Raw genomic sequence first — 18137 nt, 5'->3', positions numbered from 1 at the left:
ATTAGACACACTTGCTGCCTTTTATGGAGAAAGGGTCTGTCTCTTAGGGAACTACGACAGACAAGCAGATAGAGCAGTGCCGCTCTCTTCATGCGACCGCCCGGCACTCCAGCCACACGGATATTTTTATCTTGCACTCTAAATAAACACCCTGCTGCATGGAAACAAGACAGGGAAAGAAGAAAATCCACTGCTCCAGGAAATAAGTAATCCCCAGGCAAAAAGCAACAATTCCAGGGGGCAGTCTGGGGCCAGTTCATCCTGAGAACCTGGGTATTTCTCAGACTTTCTTGAGAAGAGAAAGAAAGCGTTACATTACCTAATTCCTTTCTGCAGTTTCGACTGGACAGATTTCCTCACTTCCTGCCTGCAGTGGTTATGAGGTGTTGCCATGAAGAATGAGAGGTCGGTGATGTCTCCGCGGCAGGGCAGGGCCGCCGGAGGGAGATGAGGTGCTCTGCTCCGGGCTCATGCAGCATATGTCATTGGTAAAGAGCTTATGTATGAAAGGCTACTGTGTATATAAATTATTATCATTATGGCAGTAACAGAAAGTGTAGCATTACATTTACAGGATGTCTGAAAGCCCCAAGAAGCTGGAATTTGTGGTGAAAAGTGGCTTGCCAGAGCTTTTGAAGCCTGCAAGGGGCTTTGGGATGGTCCTGATGGAGACACCAGAAAACCTAGGGAATTGTGGCAGGTGTGCGTGCGTGCGTGCGTGCGTGCGTGCGTGTGTGTGTGTGTGTGTGTGTGTGTGTGTGTGCATGTGTGTGTGTGTGTGTGTGTGTGTGTGTGTGTGTGTGTTACTCAGTTCTGTAGGGCATGAGGTCAGAAGTACAGTGCTGAATTGAAAATGGACAGAGAATACTGGTGCTTCATCACAAGGAGGCAAGGTGTGATATAAGAAAGGGGTGATGACCACATGGGCCTTTGGGGGTTAAATCTTGAGTCAAAAAGTCAGCAAACTGCCTGTTTAAAGAGAAGGATAAACAAAACAAAACAAAAAGCCAAGCAAACAGACAACAGCAACAATAAAAACATTCCCCATGACTCTACCTCACAGAGACATAGAGACATTTTTTGTTTGAATTGGACAGTCACGTATGTGAGATCTCTCCTTCTCCCCAGGATGAGAAGAACTAGAAACCAGGAAGCACTCACATTCCTAGGGTGGCATCAGTCAAAACACGTGGCCACCAGGGAGAGAAGTTGTGTTTCGTTATGAAGAGAGTGGATGAACCTTGGTCGCCGCAAAGCCAACTGTCCCACTTTAATTGTCTCCCCGAGCAATCAAGTCCAAAGCGCCCTCCCTTCAAGCAGATGGAGGAGGGGGCTTTGGCTTGGGAACACAGGCATGCACAGCATAACAATGTCTCTCTCAATAAAGGGCAGCAGCTACCATGGGGGTCCCACAAGATCATGATGGAGCCGAGAAACCGCTATTGCCCAGTGACATTGCCACTACCATTGTTATCACCACAGCACGACACATTACCCAGGTGTCTGTGGTGCCGTGGAGACAGAGCTGCTGTGCCACCGCTCAGACCAGCTCAAGCAGGGATGGATGTAGTGCATAACATTATAATACAGCTAATGAGAACAAACGCCTACTTACTGGTTTCTTGCTATACTACAGGTTTATCATTATTCCGAAGTGTACTCCTCCTCCGAAGAGTTTAACGTCAAGCAGTATGTTGTGTTAAACCAAACCAAACATGTTGTTTGTCTCTTGATTGCAATTAACGCGTGTGCTTGATTTAATTTGATGTTGTTTGGTTCATTGACCCACACACACATACATACTACACACACACACACACACACACACACACACACACACACACACGGTGGGGGGGGGCTGTAGTAAGCTACCATCTCGGTTTGCCTAAGTTCACGCTATAGTGTTTGTACAATAGCGTCTAGCAATCCATTTTCCAGAACATATGCCTGTTGTCCGGTGGTGCATGGCTTCACTGTCCCCTGGCTGTGTGGCATCACAGAGAGTACCCAACCCTCCCCCATGGGACCCACATGTTGGGGAGGGGAGACCTAGTTTCTTAGTCTCACTTTCTGGCTTGCTTCCTGAATCAGCATGTACATTACTAATCACTGGCCTTCATGAATCTGCTCTCTCTCTCTCTCTCTCTCTCTCTCTCTCTCTCTCTCTCTCTCTCTCTCTCTCTCTATTACTGGAGATCAAATTTAGGACCTTAACATGCTAAGCAGGTCTTCTATAACTGAATCATATCCTCAGCCCTGGCTCTGATCATTCTTCTGTCTTTCCTTTATGTATCTTACCTTTCTTATAATGTATCTTATCTTAAATGGCCACCCTTTCTACCCCCTCCTTTGCCCATCATTTTATGATGGCTAACACTGTCTAACTGGCAGGATCTGACATCCCCTAAGAGATGGGCTGCTGGGCATGCCTGCAAGGGATCATCGTGTACATTGGGTCAGATGAGGTGGGAGCTTCATTGTGGGTAGCAGCATTCCATACACAGAGGTCCTGGATGACTAAAGAAGAGACGGAAGCTGAGCGTTCACCTCCCCCTGCTTCCTGACTGTGGATGGAATGTGACCAGCCACCTCCTGCCCCGCTTCCCCTGCCGTGAAGTGAGGTCTCCTTGAACTATGAGTCCAAATGAACCCTGCCCACCTGTGGTCAGGGATGGCATACAACAGCCAGAAAAGTAACTAGTTCACACAAGCATGCAGTAGATGGCACAACTGTGCCTTTACCAAAGAATGCCAAACACCCAGGAGTAGGAGGGGGTTCAAGATGGAGGTCTTTGTGGGTCCGTGGTGGAAGACGGCCGAGCCAATCTGACAAACCGATCACAGGATCAAGCGTACTTCAGCTGTGCTACCCAGACTGGGTTTAGGGACCTAATACATCCATCTGGTTTTGGATACTTCTAAAAAGGTTGGATGCAATAACTCCTAAGTCTCCAATCTTCTCTAGCTCACCTAGTTTCCCACACACCTCTAACATGTGCAAATCCAGTCTTACTATTGACCTGATGTGACCAGTTGAGACACTTCAACTGGGTATTGAAAAAACCAATGAGGCAGAACAAATGTAGACATTTTGAGTGTTTTTGTTTGTCAAGCTTCAGTAATGATCGAGAGTCCCCTTTCCAGGTCCTTCCTCCCCAGTGCTGGCCTACTGTTCACCACATACACGGGTTTTCTCTAGATTCCCTCTGAGTCGCCTTGCAAATAACAGTGGATATGAGAAACCTGCTGTTGTTTCAAGAGCTGAAACTAAGCTGAGAAGGTATCTTGGGACCACAAGAAAGCAGAGTCCCTAAGTAAAGGCCACAAAGACGTCTCGTGGGAGGCAGACACTTGGATTGGCAGGCCTTAGCTGCCTCTGCTGAGAAGTAGGATGGGTCTGTGAGCAGGCCAATCTATGGGCAGATCATCATGCCCACGGCATACCATGGAGAAATGGCTCAACACGTGCCAGATACATGCCAGTGCTTTCCCTGGGGCAATAAGGGAACAATTTAGATCCAGGCTGGGGATACCGATCATTCAGTAAGTGCTTGTCTTGCAATCACAAGTACTCAGGTTCAGTCCCAGAACCATAGGGAGGAGGTGCCAGGCTCTGTAAGTGGCCCATGTTTGTTATCCCGGGCAAATTCCCTGGGATCCTTGTCCAGCCAGCCTAGCCCACTTGGCAAGTTCCAAGACAGTCAGGGACTCTGTCTCAAAACAAACAAAACAGATGCATAGGGAGATGGCTCAGTGGAGAAAGCGCTTGTGTACAAGCATGGAACTAGACTTTGAATCCCCGGCACCCACACACATGTAGTGGGACTGTAATCCCAGTAGTCGGGAGGTAGAGACAGGAAATTCGGGTGGCAAGCACTAGAAGACTAGCCAAAATAACAGCACACACAGTACCTGTCAAGCTCAATCCCAACAAAATCCCAGCATGGAGTGGGAGAGGTGGACCTGAGGCCCCGCCCCTAGCCAACAAGGTGCTGAATGATGGCTTCTGTGAGCTGGAGAGTCAGCTTTCTTTAAAGGTGTGACCCCTGGCAGGCTGACCATGCTCCAGGGCAGGACCCACAGTCAAGAGTATTTGGGCAGCACAAATTGGACATTCAATGGGTTTAAAAAGAAAAAAGGACCATGTAAACCACATTCTCCTAAGGGCCCGGGAGTTTTAGGTCTATTGAAAGATTGTTAACATGGAAGGACAATCTCCTCCTACTAGAAGCAGCAAGAAACAGTTTCATGGATACAATGTTACCACAGTGATAGATCGGCCATTGCTGTTAGGAGAGACCAGAGTGAAACAGCGGTTGGCACTCAGGCTTCCCCATTTGAGGGTTATTGGTCCATGAGTGCATTCAAGGGATGAATTGTATGGAGACCTTAAAAGATATTCAAGTGAAGCCGGGAGGGGACTGAGGTGATGGTTCCTTGAGTCTTTAACGGCCCCTGTCTCTATTTAGATGCTGAGAAGGCCACACTCCAGATTGAGTGTGAGCATTTCAGCTTTTCTTTGTCCAGCTCCTATGTGTAGACAGCCTCATGTTCCATGTGGGGACAAATCCATCTCTCACCAGAGGTTTCCTCAGTGTCTCATTCTTCACTAATAAAGTTCTGTGTGGGATGAATCACCTACTTTCTGGCTCTTTTACTGTGAAAATATGCCACAAATTTCTGTTTCTGTTCGTTGCCTGTCATGGAAAACTCAATGGCTTCTGTGGTTGGAGAAAACATGAAATCAAGAGCAGTTTCTAGGCTAAGGGGGATGGCTTAGTCTGTGTTACAAGCATGTTACAAGCACTTGTGTTACAAGCATGAAGACCTGGTCCCCTTGGTGGAGAATTTTTGAAGTCCCCACTCTGTGGCAGCAGAGACAGTGCTAGCCTGATTGGCTAGCCCTAGGTCAGGGAGAGACCCTGTCTCAAAAAGTGAAAAAAGACCTCAAAGTAGATGGCTTCTGATGAAAAATATCTTAGGTGGTTTTCTGTCTTCCATATGTCCCTATGCATACAAACATGCATGTATATGTACGCACATACACACATGTGCATGCACACGTTAACAAAAAAGAGAATGGCTTCTGCTGCCAGGTGACATCCCAACCCACTCCATCTTGACATGTACTCCAGCTGGTGGTGACTTTTAGTAGGGTCACAACTCTACTGATAATGGGGACACCTCATCGATGGTGTACCAAGTCCAGGCTGCTGTGGGATGTTCTGTATGTCCTGTGGGAGCCCGTTCTTGGGTTCCTTGTGGCTTTACCCAGTAGGTCCGCATAGAGGATGATTAGGACCACGGGCCTGAGTGCAGGTGTCTGAGATGGTCTGCACTTGGCTTTGCTGTGGGATGGTCTGTATGTCAAATTGGTCAATTATAGGTCAATAAATAAAACCTGATTGGCCGTGACTAGGCAGGAAGTATAGGCAGGACTAACAGAGAAGAGAAATAAAAGAACAGGAAGGCAGAAGGAGACTGCCTGGAGCCGCCGCCAGGACAAGGGAGATGTAAAGTACCGGTAAGCCACAAGCCACGTGGCAGGGTATAGATTTGTGGAAATGGATTAATTTAAGATATAAGAACAGTTAGCAAGAAGCCTGCCACGGCCATACAGTTTGTAAGCAATATAAGTCTCTGTGTTTACTTGGTTAGGTCTGAGCAGCTGTGGGACTGGCAGGTGAGAGAGATTTGTCCGGACTGTGGGCCAGGCAGGAAAACTCTAGCTACACCAGGCTGCTTTCCTTCTGAGAAGATACTCTGAGTTTTGAAAATCCAGACAGGATGCAGGCTAATCTTTAGATTTGGCAATGGCCTGTCATGTAATGTCAAGGCAGTGCCATTGGCTGAGTTTAAAGTCAGGGTCTCAGTGTGATTGGCAACCTGGTTTCACTTAGAAGGTACCAGGTGATCACTCTGTGCCAGGCACCCACTAACCTTCAGAGAACAAGGGAAGAAAGATGCAGGGGACCGAGGGACAGAGCACATTGCAAATCAGCAGGGGCACCCTGAGGTGGCCAGCTCTGCTGGGCTTGAAGGACTTTGTGAAGAGGGTTGTGAAGAGGACTGTACTGACCGGGGTTCTCTGGTTACCAACATACCTCGCTTACCAGAAGAATTGCCTCTCATTTCTGCTGGCCCTCTCCATCAAACCAGCTGTCCCTTCGTCTTCCTCTTTGATTTCTCCTTGCCCAGGCAGAGACTTACCCAGAGGTTATTTCCGCCAGCCCGTGCATTTCTCTCAGGTGTCGGGAAGGGCGAGTTCAGCCTTGTTAGGTGATTTTGTGAGTGTCTCTTAGCCCTCTTCCTATAGTTTCCCCTGGTGTCTCCCTAGCTGGTGGAAGCGGAGTCACAGTGTTGGGAACGAGAACATCTAATTTTCAAGGATCGAGTTTAAGGAGGACTGATCCTCACATTTGCTGAGGGGATTTGTCCACGGAGCCACTTCAGAAAGCCTGTGCGTCTGAGTTTATACAGCAAATTTCAATCAATCTAGGTTTTATTCTGTTGTTAATGCCAAGACAATAATCTCATTGTTCTGCTGTATCTAATGACCAGAATTTTATTTCTGTAGTTACTGCTTTGGACATTTCTTGGCTGTGTGATACTGTTATCTGAGGGTTTTTATTGCAGCTGAAGAACACTTGTATTGGTCTATCTGGAAAACAGCTTCCCTGTTAGAATCTTATTTTTCTCAGTGTACAGAGTTTATTGTTTTTGAACCTCATGTTTCTGCCCTGACCTAAATTGTTTCTAGAAACACAAGGAATGAGTACAAAAACTCACTTTACACGTACAATTTTTCTTTTCTTTTCTCTTCTTCTTTCAGCTACATCTGAATGGCTTCAACCTGGTATACTAGAAATACTAAGATCCTGGCCCGAATTTTCCTGTAATGAGCATACACTCATCCCCTGGTTTATTTTTGGTTTTAACATGCCCTATTATGAATGAGCCTAAAAAGTGGCTAAGAGAGAGCCTTGCAAAAGAACAGCTGTGGAAACTCCCTCAGAGTTAACGACGCAGTGCATATGGACGGACGGACGGACGGACGGATGGACAGACGGACGTGGTAAGAGGGACTGGGGGAGGAGAACAGAATCTGTGATTGTATCAGAACTCTGCTCAGTGCATTTGTGTTGGGGCAGCCGCCTTCTGGTAGCTCACGGTGTTGTGTTTTCTTTCAGTTAATCAAACAACAGATTCCAGTTAGGGAGAATTCCAATATTTCTAAGGTTGAAATTTGACAATTACCATATAAACAAATGCTGCTCTAAGAATATCACATCAAGAAAGCCATCCTCTCCACCCTACCCGTTGCGGGCAGAAGATAGTCCAAGAGAAAGGACTGTGGATGCTACATTCTCTTACATTTTTTCCGTCTTCAAAACTTTCTGGTAGGCAAAGTAGCTCAGTGGGAAAATGTGCCTGCCCCAAGCCTGACAACCTGAGTCTGATCCCCAGGATTCTCATAATAGGAGGAGAAAATCCACAACTTGTGATCTGACCACTCTGTGGTAGCCATGGCATCTGTACGATCCCCACCGCATACAAAACAAAGAAAAATGTAACTTAAAAAATTCTCCCACACACTTATGTTGTGTCGTAAGTTTAAGACTGTGTGTGTGTGTGTGTGTGTGTGTGTGTGTGTGTGTGTGCATTTATACATATTCATTAGTATGTTAGAACTGAACTTTGCATTCACTGTTGGAGATAAGGTGAGAATGAGACAGTCTTTGCCCCAGATTCATGATAAAGTAATGAAAACCAACGAAGACAAGCTACTGTGAAAATGAGTGGAAAGAGCTTGGGGGCGGGATTCCAGAAATAAACAAACAAAAATATAGATGTTCTATCTACATTTATTCTAAGTTTATTCTTAAATATTTTGTGTATTGAATGCTATGTGATAATTTCTAAATGTTACTTTATTTTCCTGTTGGTCATAGGTAAGATATAAAAATACAATTAGGTTCGTATATGATCTTGAATTTTTTGACCTTGGAAACTTTCTTTCTTAAGCTTAAGTTTTCCTTTCCTCCCTCCTTTACATCTCTCCTTCCTTTCTTTTCATAGCTATTGAGCTGATGATACGATGCTCAAAATCACCAGTCACCATAGTGACTGGACACAGGGCAAGCTGTAGACTACCAGGAATAAAAAGATGTTCCTGCTAGCAGTTTTCAGGGAGGTGATGGCCCAACCCAAGTCTCACGCTGATGAAACGTACGCTCAGTTTTCCATCCTTTCTGCTCCTTGGTGCCATCTCCGGGACCCAAGCACAGCCGTACACTGAAATGGTGAAGCAAGCATTGCTGTGATGCTGACTGTGTTCTGTGATATCTGCAGGCTCTAAGCACCAACTGTTTATCAATGAAAAAGCTTCTCTGCTGTGACTATTTGACTAGTTTTCAACTATCAATAGCTATGATATATCAGATGCTTTCTAAGCAGCTATTGAAATGGTCTTGTGTGTGTGATTTTAAATACGTGAATTAAAGTGATTATTAAAGGTTAAACAAGGCTGTAAGTCACATTTGTTGCCACTTTTCATTTCCTTTTATGTTTTGACTTGGAACTTTCTGTAAAGACCAAGTTGACCTTGAGGTTATGATGATCCTCCTGCCTCAGCATCTCAAGTCCTGGGATTATAGGCATACACCCCCATAGCCAGCTTGACATGGTTTATTTTATTAAGGAAGATTTTGTGCCTAAAATCTTGAGGGATGTTAATTAGTAGTTTGGTCTTCTTGTAAATATGTCTAGCCTGGTTTTTATTGCAGCTGAAGAACACTTGTATTGGTCTATCTGGAAAACAGTACCAAAGGAGACATCTAGAGTCAGGTGGAAAATAATTTGGAATGAAGTTATATAATATTTGCATAATCTCTTCCACAAATGTCTAATAGATTCCATGACTGAGGCCATTCTGACCTGGGGCTTTTCTTGCACATTTTTATTTACTACTTCAATATTTTAAACGAAGAGTTATTTGAACCCCATTTCTTCTGATCTCCACTCTTAAAATGTGTGTCTTTCAAGGGATCTATTTAATTTGCATCTTTGCAGTTATTGGCATATAATTGTTCATACCTCCTTACTTTTATTTTGATCTTTGTGGGACCTGTAATAATGTCCCTGAGTCCTTTAAAAATTACCAATTTTGTTGATTCTTCTAAAACATCTTTTGCCTTTGTTCTCTGTATCCTATTGAGTCATTGAAGATTGCATATGTTTTGCTTTTGTGAGCACGCCACTGAATTTCAAGAAACACGAAGTTGGTGTCCGTTGGCTATAGTGTTCCAGAAATCACAATGAGGCCAGAGTGCTTGCTAGTGTCATAACTAGCTGGCATGCTCAGTGATCTTTCCTATGTGTAGCTGTCTGTCAGTTGTTGATAACTGTGGTTATCAACAACTGGCACTGTGGTTGTCTGTCTACTTGGTTGTTGTCCATTTGTCTACTTCTCTGTCAATGTTTACTTGTTTATACCTAAGCACAATTTTTGTAAATATAAATGTAATCATTCTCTTTTCATGCTGTAGTTACCATTTTCTCACTATGAGACTTTCCTCTTTGTCTCTAATTATCTACCTCATCTGGAAGTTTGCAGTTAATGGAATGGCATGTCCAGTTTCTGTGTTGCTGTTAGTACTCATCTCCTTCTCTTCTTTAGCTTCTCACTTGCTTGTTTCTGTATGTTTAATGATCATACATAGTATGATCTAACTGCATCTAACTACTTCTGTGTAGTTAGACAACTGTATCTTTTGGTTAGGATATTTGATTATTTCAATAATTATTAGAATGGGTAATTTTAGGGCTAACATTTTGCATCTTTTCCTTTGTCTTATCTGCTATTTTGTTTGTGTTCCCTTTCTTATCACCAAATATTTTAGTTCTTTGTCTTAGTTTCTTTATTGGCTTTCTAGCTGTATCAGGCTAATTCTGGCACTTTAATGGGCATTGTTCCAGAGGTTACCACATGTGCTTCAGGAGCTGTTTCATCTAGTATATTCCTATGGAAGCACTTCATGTAAAACATAGTGTACTTGCAACAGTGTATCTTAATTTGCCTGGCCTTTAACATCACTGTTGTCTTTTGACTATGACATCAATATGCTGTTGACTTTATATGTATGCTCTCTTGCAAACTTAATATGTGGCATGCCTTTCAAAGTTGGCATGAGGGGAGGTGGGTGTGCCTTCATTACTTTGTTCAGTGCTGTTTTCCGTCCCTGGTGTCCGCCGTGTCTTCCTGTGTATCTGTAGTGTTGCCTCACGCTGCTCCCTGGCACCGCAGAATCAACCTACAGCAGCTCTGAGGGCATGGCTCTGCTGGCCGTGAGTTATCTTAATTTCTCTTTCGTTATGTTGGCACCTAACCCTCTGTCCCCACCTTCTTGCCTCTCCAGCCGTTGAAATGTGCCAGTGTCAGACCTTCCTTCTGTTGATGTGACATCAGCTGTTAACTGGTCCTCTGGATTAGCACACCACCCTCCTCAGGATACCTCAAAACTATTTGTCCCTGACTTTCAGCATGTTAACCAAGTGATAATCTTGATAATCTTCAAGTGATAATCTTCATTGACATTTCCTAAATTTCATGCTTTTAAGTTATTTTCTTTCTTATTTTTCTTTTATTGAAAATGGATTTTTTTATTCAGTATATTCTGACTGTGGTTTCCTCTCCCCCAGCTCCTCTGAGATCCACGTCCCCACCCAAACCCACACCCTTTTTACCTCTATTTAGAAAACAAACAGGCGTCTAAAGTTAGGGGTTTTTAGAAAGTTTTGATTTATTCTGATTTTACATTTATTCTTTCATCCACATGTATGTCTACTCACCAAGTATGTGCAGTGCCCATGGAGGCCAGAGGACGGTGTCAGACCCCCCAGAACTGGAGTTCCAGCTACAACCAATGCTCTTAACCACTGAGCCTCTCTCCGGCTTCACAGAGTTTAAAGTCAAATGCTTTCTTTAAACTTGGGGGAGGTTTAGGCTACCATTTTTTTTTCAAACTTTTCTCTTCCTTCTTTCCTCTTCCACTACACTCCAGTTACATCTGCTTCCATCTCTGGATACAAACAGCTCCTAAAACTTGACTCAATTGTCTTCAACCTTTTACGTCTTCAGGTAATTTTCTTCTTGTTGTTATTATTAAAGATTTGTGTATTTTTATTTAATGTCAATGAGTGTCAGTCTCCATATATGTTACCATGTGTGTGCCTGGTACCTCCAGAGACTAGAAGAAGGCAGTGGGTCCCCTGGAACTGGGGTTACAGACAGTTGTGAGATGTTGTCTGGGTGCTGGGAACTGAACCCAGCTCCTCGGCAAGAGCAGTAAGTGCTGGTGCTGGGGAGCTATCTACTAAGCCCCTCTTCTATTTTCTGTGGGTTTTTCTCATGTTTGTTATTTTCTTGACCTCCTAATCTACCTGTAAAGCAGTCTAGTCAATTTACGCATCAGCAACTGCAAAGTCTTTATTTCTATTATGATGCCTTTTAGCTCTAGAATTTCATTGTCATTTTCCTATGGAATGTTCCTGACGGTTCACTCATTAAGACCATTTCCCTAAGATTCTTTGAACAGATTTATTCTAATAGCTAGTTTGAGGTCTTTTCTGCTAAATCCAACATCTGGACCCAGTTAGATCCATTCCTGTTGACTGTGGTTTTCCCTGAGTGCAGGTCACATAGTTTCTTTCTCATGTCCAGTTATTTTTGTTTTAAAAGGAGACATTATAGAAAATACAGTGTGCTGTCTAGATGCTGTTATATCCTTCTGAGCATTGCTCTTGTTTTGTTAGGCAGTGAATGGACTTGGACTTGAACCTTTGTCTCCCTGGTGCTGTGTTGCGTACAGTCCTCCTCTGCGATCTGCTCCAGCTGCTGAGCACTCCCTGGGCATCCAGGATACTCCTGGCAGCACCCTCCTCGGAGCCAGTTTCCTTTCTGGTCTTTACCAGTCCTGACTTCTCTGCCTCAAGGACCCTACATCTGTACGCTTCAGCAGCCACCCTGTGACACAGGTAGAATTTAATCTCGCATTTTCCCTACTCAGCTTCTAAACTTGGCCTTTAAAATTTCTCTGTACCCTGGTCTCCGTCACCTTGGGCCTCTGAGGTTACAAATGTTCTCCTTTGCCCCAAACAAGAGTGGTGAGGTAACCGCAAACACCTGTCTTTACCTCCTCCACGGCAGTGTGTTAGCGGCAGACTCTCCAGGCTTTTGTCTGTTTGGGGTCACGCTCCCATTCCTATAAATAGCTCTTATGAAAGTAATTTTTACAGATTTGATCATCCATACGCCGTATACCTTCTAATATCTGCTCTGCTCCTCCTCCATGTCCAGAGTGAGCTTGCACATTTAGCTTTCCCGTCTCTGGTGGTGCTGGAGGACACACAAGGGCAGGCAAATGCAGTTGTGCATGCTATTGTGTATCTGGCGATTAGTGCGTGATAATGTTTGAGGAATGTTTGCTGTAGATCAGATACAAGATCAGACTTTGGTTGTCCCTTCAAAACCACCTGCTGCTTTAAAAGGGAAACTCCTCATGGACCCGGGGACAGAATCCACAGGTGGAGGAGCTGGTGCTAATTTTGTTTTACAGGTATGTGGGTGGTGTTCTGGAATGACAAGCCAGGGGGATGTGTCTATGTGGAGTTGTCATGTGTGACTAACAAGTAAAGAGACTACCCAGGAAGCACTTGTCTTGCTTCAACTTTTATTCAAAAGAATGTGTCCCTGGAGAGCTGCCAGCGGCTGAGGAAATTCTCAGAGGCAGGGTATTCACAGGGGTGAGTGCCTTGACACCCGGGGCCCCTGCTCCCTTCTCGGGCTTTGCTCTCTGACCTTGCTCTCTACCCTGTTACTCCCCTTTGGACCAGGATCTCACCACAAGCATGCTTTATCAATGCGCCACCAATGGAAGAATTGGGGGACAATTTACTTATGCCAGTTGCTCATTTAACAGCCAAGAAGGAAGGCCTTCCCTTCCTAGAGGACAGTTCAGACAGCCACAGTGTGGGCGGCTCTCTGGTGTCTCTATTCCTTCTTTGGAAGAGGGAAAATTGTGTACTGATTATGCAGTGTCATTAACAGAGCTGAGATTAGAAGCCATGTATCTATATTAAATATAAGCAATTATTAGTACAGTTTTGTGCCTTTGGATGGGAATGCTAGTTTGCTTTCTGCACTGAGGTACTGGCAAGAATACCATATAGGTGTTATTGGCTGACTGGTTAGAAATGTTGTACATATTTAAACAGTTTGAAGTTAATTAAGACTATTGACTTGGAACTAAATCAGCGGCCTCACACATCTGTGCTCCCCTCCGCCTGTCTACGCATTTAGACAGCGTCCATCACTGTGCCATCTAAGTGCCCAGAAAAACCTAGTTAGGCTAATTTCAGCTTCCTCTGTGAGGAAGAGGGCTCTACCTCTCTGCGTTGCCCTGTCTGCTCCTGCCGCCTTGGCGCCGTCACTGTCATCCCTCCAAAGAGAAACTAGGAAAGCACGCCCCTCCCTCCTCTCTCTCATTGAGAGTGGAGAGGTTGGCTTCTACAGGATCTTTGCAGCTTTTGCCCAGCACCAGAGAGGCCAGGGGAAAAGGTAGGTCACTGCTGAAGGGCCTCCGAGCATGGGCGAAGGAAGAGAGACATGGCAATCTCTGTGCAGGCTCAGGACTAAGGAGTGCACTGGCATGCACTGGCAAGAGGCAGCCGGCTGATGTCGGAGGCTCTCGCTGCCTGGCAGAGGCTTGAAGGGGTGTTCACTCCCAGCCACAGTCAACTGCTCTTCTCCTCCAGCCTGTGCGGCTCTGTTACCATTCCAACATCTTCATTTCCACGTGGAGGGAGGGCAGCCTGATTTCATTGGTTTTCAATGCCTTGCCTGCAGCTAGAGGGAGGGAGAAGGCCACAGCCCAGTCATTAGGAACTCCATTTTGCTGTAGTAATACACACAGGCTACTCTTCAGGAGTGAGTCCGGAGGAATAAATTTGTGCACAAGCAGAGAACTGCAGCACAGAGCAGAGCTTGTTAGTGGAAATGAGAAAGAATCAGAGATGACCAATCTGTTTGCCCGAGCCCAGCCAGCTGCTCTCCTGATGGAGTGTAAAGAAAAGGAAGGAAGTTTAAAGTTTTTTGTTTGTTTTTAACACCTCTTCACTTACACTTACCTGCCACAGAGCAGCAACCGTGTGGTTGGTGATTCAGTGATTTGATTTGATGTCAAAAATAGGCTTCTCCACCTGCTGGGAATTCCCATTATTTGCATTATTTGACTATTATAGAACAGTCATACAAGGGGTGGGAATGCCTGGCTGTGGCTGCTGAGACAAGTTCATTAAAAGACGGGAGTTTGAAAGTTCCCTCTGTGTAAGAAGGAGCATTCATAGTAGTTGGGGTGGAGCCACTGAAGGACTGATTCCTGATTTGAGAGGGAGATAGCAGCGTTTGGGACTTATCTCCAAGTTCTCTTTTGTGGGACCAAGGAGGAATCTTTGCACGGGTCGGTCTCCAAGATCACATTGAAGAGAGAAGAAGACATTCCACATCAGAGAGATTTACCAACTAAGGACATCTCCGACTGACAAGAAAATGGTGCTGACCAAACCCAGCACCTACTTCTCAGGCAGTGCAGCCCAGGGCCAGAGACCAGGGGAGGACAGAGGCTAGAAAACCTTAATGCTGAACCCCAGACCCTGAACCTCGAGAAGACAGTCCTGGATGACAGGGAGAAAATAGAAATGGGGTCTGGGTGAACTTAATCTGTATGTCAAAGGGTAAGGTGCTTCGGTATGAGTGCATTGATATGGTTGAAGTTCTTCAATCCTTTCTGAACTTTCTGGACTGTGTTTATCTAGGTGAAAAAGAGAACATGTCCACCCCAAATTTTATCACAGTACTCCGGATCTTGCTCAAAATCGCACTGGATCGCCTGGTGTTCTGGTCACTTTCCATTGCTATGATAAACAGCATGACTAAATACAACTCAGGTGGGAAAGGGTTTATGGTGCTTAAGTCTACAGCAAACTAGCATTCCCATCCCAAAGCACAGTCTATCTTTGAGATAAGTCAGGGCAGGAACTTCAGCAGGAGCAGAGGCAGAAACCACGGAGGGAAACTACCTTGCTTTTCATGACTTTTTTAATCTGCTTTCTTATACACTTCATGACCGCTTGCCCAGGGATGGCACCACCCACAGTGCGCTGGGCCCTTGAACATCAATTACCAATCAAGAAAATTCCGTACAGACCAATCTAAAAGACATTTTCTCATTTGAGGCTCCATCTCACAAGATGACTCTAGTTTGTATCAAGTTGATTAAAAACAACACAAAACAACAACAACAAAACCAATCTACCAGAACATATGTGCTTTGAAAACGTTCACTGATTCTTTCAAGTTTGTACCTTTCGTTCCATTTTGCATGCAGAGTCCAGGTTTTATTTCTATGTAGCAAGCAGTGTATGAGGCAGAAAGAAAACTAAATCAATTCTGTATATATTGACACTGCTGAATAAAAGATAGAGAGAGGCACTCCTGAAAGCCTAGGATGCTGGATGGAACAGCTTCACAGTGCATGATGCTAGTGTCTTTGCTTCTTTGGCCCAGTTAGGTTTTGGAATGCACTAGATTTCAGTGTGTGGAGTGTGTGCAGTGATTAATCTTTATTGTCAGCTTGGTTGAATGTAGAATCAGTCAGCCAGAATAAACACCTCTCTGCATGTCTGTGAAAGTGTTCTTAAAGAAAATTGAGGGATGAAGGCCCACCCTAAAGACTGGGTGGTACCATCCTATGGGCTGTACTTCTAGAATGAATAGAAATGGACAAGGAGGGGTGCAAGCATGATAACCCGGGTTCAAGTTCAGAACCCATGAAAAAAATTAGACATGTGTGCACTTGTAACCCCAGGGCTGGGGAGGTAGAGACAGGCAAATGTCTAGGGCTTGTAAACCACTTAGGGAGCTCCAGATGAGTGAGAGATCCTGTCTCAAAACACCGTAGATGTCATCTGAGAAATGACACTTGAGGCTGGTATCTGGCCTCCACACACATGCATCCACAGCCACCCGAACATGGGCTTCACAGGCACACACGCACACACACACATGCACACACACACACACACACACACACACACACACACACTCACTCACTCGTGAGGGGGAAAGAGAGCCGAGTAATCTCATTGATCTCTCTCTACTTCCTGTAGCTTCAGTATGAACATGAGCCAAAAGAGACCCTTTCTTTCTTAAGTTGTTGCTTTTTGGTTTGGTTTGTTTTTTGTTTTGGGTCAGGCATTTGGTCACTCTAACAATAAAAGCAATTTATGCAATATGTAACCTTAGAGAAATTCATAGACATTTATATCCTCCTCTAAAAGATTTGTCCATGCATTTTGATAGAAGCAGATTTATGTAGAGTGGCCTCTGATAGGGACAACCCAAATGCCCATCACCAAGAATGGATTCACGCTGAAGACTAAAAAGGGAAGAAATACTAATACTGCAAATGAATCTCAACACATTAGGTTATTCAGATTAAGAGTGTGAATCTTGGGGCTGGATAGGAGGCTCAGCAGCGAGATGGCCCAGTGGGAAACAGCGCTTGTGGCTTGTGGCCAAGTCTGATGACCTGAGTTTGGTCCTGGAACCCTCGTGGTGAAAGAAGAGAGACTCCTACAACTTGTTCTCTGGTCTCTACATGTAGGGTATGCATGCATGCATGCATGCATGCATGCGCGCGCGCGCACACACACACACACACACACACACGTAAAAGTTTAAAATGTAAGAAATTAAAAACTTACCAAAGCCATTTTAAATACTTCAAATGTCAAAAAAATTTTTTTCTTCTGACAACTTACTATAAATCCAGGGCTGAGATTTTTCTAAAAGGCAAAACTTTGTACTTCTGGGGGAAAAGTTTTATTAGAGAAATTGAATAAAACAAACAAAAAAGTATGTTTGTTTGTTTTTTTTAAATCTACCTTAATAGGTAAAGAAAACTAGAGAGTGTGGTAATTAGAGAGAATGCCTGTGAGTCTTTTCTACATGTCTCCATTTATAGCTGACTTAGCATATAAATTTAAGTGATAGTAATTACCCTGGTATGTGAGGCTGTGAATGTGCGTGTGGGTGTTCCCAGCAACAGAGATAAATAAAAGGAAAAGATGGGGAGGTAGAATTAACATAATTCTAAGACCTGGGTGAAATTACTTCAGAGCTGTCAAGCAACCAACATTTATATCTAAAAAAAAGAAGATATATTATTGGTTATTTTCATATGTATTAATTGGCATTCAAGCCATCTGTATCATTTACTCATCTATATTTAATGAGGATCATAAATATCCCTCTGCCAGCTAGAGAAGAGCCATATATCAGGAGAGATGACAATCTTGGGGCTATTAGTCAATGACTTGGTATTAAAGACAGAATTTGTTGAGGTTATTAGAATAGGTTTTAAGCATCTTAAGTAACTTGTAATAACATATACTACTTGTTCTGATGGGTGTGAAGGTTCCTGTGAAGAACCTCGTGAGGTGCAGTGAGTGCTTTTCTTCCCTAAGCTGTAGGTATACCAGTCCTAGAACACTGGCCACAGTTCAGTAGCCCTGGAAATACAAATCAGAGAAGCAACAGAGGGCCAGGGAGACGGCTTGGCAGGTAAAGCATTTGTTGTGCAAATGTGATGACCTGAGTTCAGATCCCCAGACCCCACATAAGGCTGAACACCGGGAGGCCTGTCCATACCCCAGTGTTGTCTGCAAGATGGAGGAAGGCAAGAGAGTCCCCCAAACCTCTAGAGCCAGCTAGTCTTGTGCGCACAACAAGAGAACCTACCCTAAAGAAGGTAGAAAATGAAGACAGATACCTGAGGTTGTCCTCTGACCTGCACACACATGCCATGGCACATACATGGCCACACTCACATATACAAGTGAACACATACACATGCACAAATGATTTTTAGAATGGTACTAATACACTCAGCTCCATGTCCCAAATTTACCTCTAATAGTTGCAGCCACATTTCTAGATCTCATAGAAGATGTCTGTTCCTGGTATTCCTAAGCAATTTTAATACTGATCATTGGACACGTGTGTCAATATCACCAGT

This window comes from Peromyscus maniculatus, chromosome 19 (assembly GCF_049852395.1).
Source record: "Peromyscus maniculatus bairdii isolate BWxNUB_F1_BW_parent chromosome 19, HU_Pman_BW_mat_3.1, whole genome shotgun sequence".
Classification (NCBI taxonomy): Eukaryota; Metazoa; Chordata; class Mammalia; order Rodentia; family Cricetidae; genus Peromyscus; species Peromyscus maniculatus.
Note: the sequence above shows the minus strand (reverse complement) of the source record.